Consider the following 10,621-nt stretch of genomic DNA (forward strand, 5'->3'; position numbering starts at 1 on the left):
CACATTTTTACCTCTTTCTCTGCATACATGAGTAGATCAGAAATAAAACAAAATCCTTTTAGTTAACACGGGAATGCCACCCTCTCTTGAAAGCTCCTTAATGACGGGAAGTTCAGTAAAAATGACCGTACTTCCAAACAATGAATGGACAAAGTACTCGCATCAAAGTAATTCCCCAAACAATATAAAAAAAATATATCACTGATATGAACAGCCCTCACTCACCGACTGTCACTGTGGCGAAAGACTTCTTTCGCCTCTTTTCTTTATTCCTATTTTTATCATGACTCTCATGAATGGACAAAGTACTCGCATCAAAGTAATTCCACAAACATTATAAAAAAAATATATCACTGATATGAACAGCCCTCACCGACTGTCACTGTGGCGAAAGACTTCTTTCGCCTCTTTTCTTTATTCCTATTTTTATCATGATTCTCCATACACACTTTCCCTATCGTAAAATTCACCCTTCATTTTTCTGCCACTCTGCTCTCTTAACCATGTGGCCCAACAACTGAACATGCCACGCAGTCACCCAAGACCTTTTTGGAAAGAGCAAAACAGGGAATTCGATAACTCCCTTCAAGCGTCCCTGGCCACCTATCTTAATTGCCATAGTACTCTAATAAAGCCTTCTTACACGCTGGTTCTTTAAAGGCTTGGTGAGAACTGAAAGTCCGGGGTCCTTGAAGACCGCATAGTTTTATTATTAAAAGATCTCATCTTTGCTTTATCTCTTAGAAACTGGCAATTAAGTAAGGCCTGTTAAGCAGATCCCAATGCTAATGGCCAAGTGTCGAGGCCTTTCCCGGCGACTGGCCGGCAAAAACAGTTAAAGGCCTCTCCTCTCATTCTCAGTCAAATTCAAGTAATTGATACCACTCAAATTATTTTTTTTAGAATTGATTATTATTTTGATGTCTTCCTAACTTTTACTCTTTTGAGGGGTCTCACGTTTTAATTTTAGTTAAGTCTACCAGTCCTCTATATATAAAACCAAAATGAAATGAGCTCTCGGGTGGGGCTGTCTGGGACCTCTCCACGTGTGTTTAACCTCCGCATTTCTGCCAAATCTACAACAACAACAAAGAGATAACCCCATTTCTCCTATTACAGATATCAAATATCATCTTTTTAGTTACGCAGAATTCTAAGTCAAAATTACATAGGCTCACGATTGATAAAGTTTTTTATGCAATAACAAGAAACGGAATCAGATTTTCTATCAACATGGCATCTCATTTTAGTGCTGTTGCCAGTATTTCAAACTTCTCCACGTGCGTTTAAATCCACGGATAAGCAGCTTAAGACTGTCTCCAAGGGACACTTTCAGTGGTCACGGTATCTTTGGAGGCATTTCCCCTTTCTACAAATATCTTGATTTCTTAATATCATAGGTAAAGAATAAATTGATAAGCAAGGATATATGAAATAAGGCATAACATCGAGTAAGTTGGACGAGTGAGAAAATAAACAATCGTATACAAACTCATCTCTCTCTCTCTCTCCTTTGTTGAAAGATCTCTCTCGTGCCCTCATTAACACTAATTATCAAGACGAAAATGTTAAATATTTATAAATGGGCTACACATAGAACGGTAAATCTTTTAAAAAAAAAAAAAAAAAAAAAAAAAAAAAAAAAAAAAAAGAGACAAATATGTTATCTTTCACGGGTTGTGGAGAAAAAATGGAATGAAGACAAATCCTAAGCAGGGCAGAACAGTAAGATTAAAATACCTGGAAATGAAAAACAACCCCTATAATTTTATAATTATAGCCTTATGATTTGTGTACAGTTGTTGTTTTGTAAAACTGGCAATACGGTAGATCTTTAAACACCAAGCCAAATAGGTCTTGACATTTTGGTTTGACTCCAGTATAGTTACTCTACTGATTTAATTCAGTATATGACAACTGTAAGTGTAGGACTGTCTCAATCGAGGCTTATAGATTATGTTCAACCCGTCTGCCAGTTCTCCTGATGTCTTATTCTCAATTTACTAGTTATTACTAATGTACTCAACATCTGAGATGGCAACTGTGAAACTCAGGCCACCCCAATCCAAGTCAATAAAATAATATGCAGTGAGATACTCGGCGCCCGTCCTTTCTCAATCTTACCTCTTGGTAAAAATTGTAAATATTCCATCAATATTTCCGACCAGTGTAATCTCTTGTATTTCTCTGGAATATTAAATAAATATGAACTGAACTCCCATGTTAAAATACAAGTAAGATGAATGAGTCAGTCTGTGTAAATAATTGTGTGGCCCGGCTTGAAGTTTTGATATGCCGTGGTTGAAAATAATTTGTTTGGACTGAGATTATCAGTTGTCATTTTCATGTGATCTGACTTTGAATCGTGGACTAAGGATGATTTAATCTCAGAATTGTGACTTTTTTTTAAACTTTATATGGTTGTTGGATTTTAGTTTTGAACGAAGGCTGAGTTGAAAGAATTCATCAGTGTCGCAGAACGAGATCTCCCAGGTACACAACTCAGGAGTTACAAATGTGACCCAAATGAATCTGGAGTAAGGGTCTCAAGATCAAAGGCAAATTATCATATGGTCTTTAAATCATCTTCCAAGAATGTCATGAGAGTTTGCATAAACTAGGTAAGTGATCAATACTTCTAGATCATTTAAAAAATATTCTATTACACTAAACGCTTGGAAGTTTGACAAAAAAATATATACTTATTACTAAATATTAAAGGTTGATTATAAACTAAATGTCAATTGTAAACCTTTAAAGTAACAACTATATTAAGAATTTTCCATTAGCTTCATAAACTACTGTAATATGTACCAACCAGTTAGCAACGAAAAATGGATATAATTTGCATTCTGAACAAAACAACAAATTTCACAAAAACTACCTGATCCTTTAATCAGACGGTATTACCAACCTATTGCAAAATGGTATTTAGAAAACCAAATAGCTGAAGGTGATTATCAAATGCGTAAGAAAACCAAATAATTGGAGGTGTTTATCAAACGTATCAAAGTGTGTGCGTGTGAGATTTTCATGAAGAGCTCAGCTCATGATATTTTTTGTACACGTCTACTTACAGAAAGATCATGACGTCCACTGCATACACTGACTCCACGGTGCATTCAATATAGTCAATACACAGCTATCATGAACAGTTACGTAGCTATCATGAACAATTACACAGCTGTCATGAACAGTTCTACCTAAATGCGGGATTTCGCCTTGTGTTTGTACAATTCTAGGAGGTTAAGCTCAGACACATGATCTTTATAAATTTAAAAGTGGCTTAAAATTCAAGCTGTGTTATTAAAGCGACAAACATTGGTTAACATCCAATTCATTTTACCTCACGAATAACTTACACCCAGGGGAATTATAATTGATAAGTGCTTTATTATTGGCGAGATTCGAACTGCTGCCTGGTATGGAAACAACGATAATCAGCCACGAGTTAAAAACTTTCCCATCAGATATCATGGTATAGGTGGGTTGATATCGTTTTTAATCACAAAACCTGAATTTGACAGGCGTAAGTACAGCTGAGTCGATATCGACATACCTCTTTTGATGGCCCACTGGACAAAGTCACTGTCTATCATTGTTTCTAATTCAGGCAGCAGTTCGAATCCCGCCGGTGACGAGGTAATTATCAATTTAAATTCCCACTGGGTGTAAGTTATTCCCGACTATAATGAACTAGATATTGAACGGTATTTGTGGCTTAATATTTGTGAATAAAAAAGTCACGCGTGTATGTGACGAAAAATTTATAATTAGCTACATGTTACAAACTTAATAATCAACTATCATGGTGAAGATGATTTTCATTCCCAGTACAAAAGCTGAACTCGACAGGCATATGTACACGAGAGTAGATATCAACTTCCTCTCTTGATGGCTCAGTGGTCAAAGTCACTGTCCATCGCTGTTTCTAAACCAGACAGAAGTTCGAGTCCTGTCGGTGACTTAGAACTTATCAATTATTGCTTTTATTTTGAAAAGGTATGATTGGTGTTATGATTAGAGAATGGACACGTTTATGTAGCTGACGTGTTGAAGTAGTGAAGGTACTACTGTTTTGTGGGAAGTTTCCTGCATTAGGTTCAACACTGTGAAGCAGGTGTGTTTCATGGGTAGTACCAGGAACAATACTTTGGGAATTCGGAAATACTAATGAGTCTACAATAGTGTTTGGGAGATTTTGGTCAGTGGGAGTGGAGGCAGATTTTGGTATTTTGTTAGGTGATAAGTTTTATTGTAGCTTCCAGATTCGCAATAATTTTGTGCTGCGAGTAGATATGCATGTAGTTTGTGCATACTGGTGAAGCTATCAAAGTTCTTATTATATATTTGGCATATCATGTAAGATGAGTAAAGTTAAAGACTACGATTCGTACACCAGACCGAAAAAATACTGCATTAATGAGAAGTAGGGAGAAGTTATGCGAGGCCGTACCACATGCGATAACAAACACAAACCTGGCAGCATTTGACGCTAGGTTGCCTGCCTGCTCGCTCGCTCTCTCTCTCTCTCTCTCTCTAATACAATAAACAGAATCTTTTGTATGACACAGCTTTTACTTTGGGTTTTTTACAAGTGCCAGCGGGTGTATACTGCATTCTTTGCACTCCAACCGCCACCATTGTGGATCATGGACAATAGCGCCTTACAGCGGACGCAATCCACCGCACGTGAAACATTTGTAAGGTTGGTGCTGGCAGTATTCATTTTTCCCACTTCCCGAAAAACTTAAAAAAAGGAGAGTATAATTTTTTGCAGACTAAACTCATACGGACGTGTTAAATGTCACTTTAGTTGAGCTGGAGGTCAGACCATTTCTGACATGATGAATATAAAATTTCAGTAACAGGAGTGCCAAGTAGCACTAGCAGTGTAACGGTAACAAATTTCTTGGAACGATGCCTCATAAGTAATTATTCACGATGGCATTCTGGAAAATGTAAAGCACACACACACAATATATATATATTTATGATGTCATGTAACATACAGTTTTTCATGGTAATAATACGAACAGTCTTTCATTTATTAGTGTATTCAGTGCACTGTCTGCTGACAGTTACTGCCGACTGATATCTTAATATATACTAAAGACAATGATGTCGTAGATAAGTATGAATCAGTATGCATCTTATAACACACTTAAGATTTTCTTCACAGAAATATTAAAAACGGTCATTATATATTCTGTATATATTGTCTACTGACAGCCGCTGTCAAATAAACGAGTTTTCATCTTCATGCTTTATAACTGTTGAAAAGCAGTATAGGATGATTTCAGTATCACATTAGCCCAAAAAAGACAATAATTAGCGCTGAATTAAACTCAAAACTTTTATTTTGAAACAAAGTTAACATATTTGTAACTTGCAAATTGGTACAAATCTTAAAACTACTAAAAATCTTACCATGAAACTGAAAGTATATAAAATATTCAAATTAAGAGCTCAAAAGACAGAAAACTTGTTTTAATTAGGCATATTATGGCCCTTTAATAATCATATAGATCACAGGCATAAATCTTTTAATCAAACCTTATTCAACACAAACTAGCATTAAGTAAATATCAATTTATTATTATTTAGCTTTCGATATAATTATTATTTTAATATAATAATAATAATAATATAATAATAATAATTATTATTATTATTATTATTATCATTTAAAAGAAGTGACAGAAGGTAATAATAGGAAATACAGAAAGAAGAGATCAGTTATTATAAAAGAAACAAGAAATTAACAAATTAACATGTAAATATGTAGATAAGGTTATACGTAAATTATTTAAATACAAGGAGAATTGTTTTAAGGTAATAATGCGTTGCATCTTCGCTTGAACTTTTGAGGTTCCAAGTGCAAAACGTCCTCAGGGAGACTTCCACAATCCAAAGGTGAGAGAAATAAAGGACCTATGGGACTCAGAAGTTCGACAGCGAGGCACATTTACTGCATACTGGTGTAGCTGTTCAGCAAATCTGGTTCCTTTTGGCAAGGGAACAGGACCAGGGATCAATTGTGAATGTGAATGATGTTAAAATGTTGGGAAACAGAAACCTACCACCGATCAATTGTGAATGTGAATGGTGTTAAAATGTTGGGAAACAGAAACCTACCACCACAACTACTAGTAAAGAAAGGACAAATGACCTACAACAGGTCGGACTGACTTTACCACTGTTATAAATATATAAGGCCCTACATACAGTACCTAACTTCCATGCGGCATTTGCTGTCACTTTCATTAGATGTTTCTCACATACAAGATGCGAGTCAAAAGTTACACCAAGAATAGTTAAGCTTCAAACTCATACAGCAGCGTCCCATCGACCTGAAGGGGAGGATGAGGTGGAAAATGAGTATGAGATATGCTAATCAATAGCGTTTTAGATATAGCCTGCTGAAATTCAGTCTCATACCTTACCAACTACACTTTTCACTAATCTGCCACACGGCATGCATGACTGAGACTTCGGGAACCTTCAATTCTTGTAAGTTGAGACTTTACTACGCCCACAAGTGTAGCATCATCGGCATACTGAACAATCTTGATTTCTACATAATAAGCAGATCATCCCTATTTCAGCATATAATTAGTCAAAAAATTATAATCGCTTCACCAAATTTAATGAATGCCACATTTTACTATATACAGTATAACAAAAGTTTAAAAAATCACACCAAAAGCGCACATTCACGTTATGACATAACCACGATTCTAAATATCGCGAGCCCAATGCTCTAGCACTGAAATTCGTCACAATGCCCATTTATATGCATATCTGCGTGTGTATGCCTCATGAAGGCTTATGAAAATAATTAATGAGTAACACGAAGTAAAAAAAAAAAAAAAAAAAAAAATAAGCACACTGCATATTTTTACTTTGTTTTTAGGTAGTAGATTTTATGAAAAATTAAAAACGCTTAAATTTGGAACACTTCGACAAGTATATAAAAATAACTATTGTTCAAGACAGAGTTCAATACAATTCTCAAAATCAATCTCTATTTTTTGTCACCAGGCGCATTTTCTCCTCGCTTAGTTGCTGGTTTACAGAGAGACAGAACACTGTAGGTTTAAGGGAAACTACAGTATAATGAAGCTGAAGGAGAGAATGGCTGAACAGACACTTGTTTTTATCTACCGATCCAAGAAGACCCTCCAAAAACTCTGAAACGAAATGAATACATTGTACAGATACTGAACATATTTCTACGAAAAAAATAGCAACTACCTATTATAATTGTCAAATCTCTCCCCTCTGTACAGAAAAAATCAAGTACATGAACAAACCCACTGACAAAATCTGAAGGCCGAAAAAAAAAAAAAAAAGTGATGCCTGACGAAAAACGAACTGGGAAATAGATCAAGTTCATCAATACTGTTTTCCAGAATACATCGGAGATGGAGCAACATCTTGTTTACAAAAGAGAAAGAGAGAAAGAGGAATTCTAGTAAGAATTCCATACGGATAACCTGAGAGAGATGGATTGGGCAAACACTATAAATACGGCAGTATATTTACGGAGGTAAAGAAAAAATTACATTCCTTTTTAATCAACTGTGTGGAAGGAGGGATTGAAAACTTGAAAGAGATGTTAGGTATACTGTTCATTTTAAACAAGGCTGAGGAGAAAGCGACATTAGTCAAGCTCTCTCTTGCTCTTGGATAATCAATAACTTCTTAGATTCAAGGAATGTACAAATTAAAAATGCTTGACAAAGTTGCTAACGGTGTAAGCGTACCATTCCTTTCCTTTATACATATATATATATATATATATATATATATATATATATATATATATATATATATATATATATATATATATATTATTGTAAGATATATATATATATTGGTAAATACTATATACATATAATGTATATTGTGATATCTCTTTCCTTACTACCTTCTGCAATTAACCGTCTGGCGTTTCCTCTTATTTTGTTACTTTTTGCCATTCCTTTAAACTGCCTCATTTGCACCTTAATAATACTTGGATGTAATTGAAAGCGTTCAAGACTGAACTATTTTCAGTTATCTTCCTGTGGTATTCGCTTTAAACATACAAAACATGCAACAGGTGCCAAAGAACTAACGAAGAGATTTCAGGTAGAGGCCACTAGTTCTCCTTCTGCTCATAAATTGTGTGGTATAGGACCATAATTTGCTCAACCAACAGTAATCTGTTACAGTGCGCACACACTGGTACGCGACTTCCACTACAACTGTTCTTGATCCTTAATCAGATTAAAACAAACGACTTCAAACTTTTGGTTTCTATTAAGGCATGTTTTTCTTCTCTTTGGTCGTGAAACCTAGAACAGACCTGTCACCAAAAACGGGTATTCTGCAGTTCTCGTTCTCACAATTGAACTGACTCTTCTGATGTTTCGACGTAAGTTGTATCCATCTATCTTTCATCTTTGCTGTTCATATTAATCGGTGACTATACAGCTGCTTTATTATTATTATTACTTTTTCTACGAAAACGACTTACATGAAGTGAACTGTAAGGCTAATTATGTGACTTTCTTATTACCTGTCGTCTTTTCTCTTGGAAAAAAGTTAAGTATATCTTAGTTTAACTAGACCACTGAGCTGATTGGGCTCTCTCGGGCCTGCCCGAAGGGATTAATTTACTTTACGTGGCTAAGAACCAATGGTTACCTAGCAACGGACCTACAGCTTATTGTGAATCGAGACCATTGGCAGCGAGAAATGAATTTCTGTCTGAAACAAATTCCTCTTGTTCTTCACTGGCCGGTCGGAGATTCGAACTCGCCACCAACAGAGTGGTAGCTGAGAACGGAACCCGCTTACGCAGCGAGAAACTAATGGAACTCGTGTGTAACCGCACTGGTCAAGTGGCCATTGTGAGTTGGAATTAAAGTTTATCCAACTGGTTAAGATAATTCAAATTCTATTTGCTACTGTAATTCAGGCCAGGCATTGAGATGTGATCATCAGTAAAATTTACATTTCTTTTTTGCAATTCAGTCTGGTCGTATCTGAAAAGATTTTCCTAGAAACAGATGAAAAATTCTCTTTTTAATTTCGGGGAAAGCACTTTCCGTGCAGCTCTATCAATTTCGTAATCATAGTGTTGCAATATTATTTGCTGATTCTATGTGCCATGTTGCAAGAAATACTTTTTGCTTGTAGAATTTTTTCCATGAAGACTCATCTAAAAGAAGTAGAATATTGTAACTCTTTATATAATATTAAATACGCTCTCTTGCTGGATACAACACAATATCAGTCTTTTTACTTTTCCGTGAAATTTCTTTCTATTCGAACCTGTTTATTTAAAAAAATGGCATAATAATGGCCGAATAAATATGTTACGAAAGCTCCCTAGATGCATTTCGAAACTAGCTATGAGGGGCATAACGGCAGTGAACATAGAATATGCACTTATGTGAAGAACACCAGTATTTAGTATATGCATCGATTTATATCTATACTTTTCAATTCATGATATATGTTCCTTTAAATAACTGTTATTCCTCTACCTAGCTTGCACTGACGACAAAGACAATAATAGTAATCAAGGAGTTGGACAAATTTTAAAGTGTTTTATCCGTTTTATAGGGATGAACTTGTGATAAAGCCTTTTGTTGATGCAAACTATTTTAGTATCGTACACATTTACACATACAGTACACGTGTATCTATACCGTCAAAAAATAACGATGTTGTAAGTGGAGGTGGAGATGGCAAGTTCCGAAACTTATGATTTTACTGTAAAAACTACTGAAAGATTTTGCAGCAGGAGAGGGAGTAAGGTTATGAGGGCAAAGTGGCATTAGGTATTCGTGAGTAAACATAATGGATGGCTACAGGATGAGGGATCTATCGCATTGTTCGGTGAATAAGTTGAAAGATATTGAAGTGATTTTACATAGTCTGTGGTGTGGAAGGTTGAAATTGAGCAGTGCTGCAGAGAATGAGCTGTAGTGGTAGAGCATTCAGCAAAACTGAAGTATGCCCAAGGACATGCGTTCTACAACGGTTGGTTAAAGTAGAAAAGAATTAGCCGGACATTAAGTTACTGTGAGTGTGGGGTACGCGTGGTCGAAGACAGGATGCACAGTAAGGAAGCCTAGGAAGTGCTAGTTTGACGTTGTCATGGATTGACTGGAAAGGAAAATGAGAAGAGTGCATACAAGAGAAGCGAATCGGATAAATTGTGCATCAGAATTAGATACACACATAGAGCCTTCTGTGTAAGCCTATGAAGCGTCTAATGTGGAGATTTCCAGCACAAGGTTTGTTTATCCAAGTTTCGTCAATAAAATTACAATATTGCAGTGACCGGTTTGTTTTTCTTATTCTCAGAATTTATGCTGTCTTTGGGGAAACAGCTTCATGGACTCACACAAGGTGTCTCCGTAGCTATTTAGTATGTTTATTATGGATGGAGTGATGAGAAAAGTCAGGGGGAAGGACAGCAGATGTACGTGCAGAGTTGTGGGGGAAGATGATGGGCCACAAACAGTGAGGAAAGGTTGTAATTCCACATACTATAATATGACTGGGATACACAAGAAAAACTGCATGGATTTGTGAAAGATTGAAAGTTACTGGATCAGGA

This window comes from Macrobrachium rosenbergii, chromosome 55 (genome assembly GCF_040412425.1).
Source record: "Macrobrachium rosenbergii isolate ZJJX-2024 chromosome 55, ASM4041242v1, whole genome shotgun sequence".
In the NCBI taxonomy this organism is placed as follows: Eukaryota; Metazoa; Arthropoda; class Malacostraca; order Decapoda; family Palaemonidae; genus Macrobrachium; species Macrobrachium rosenbergii.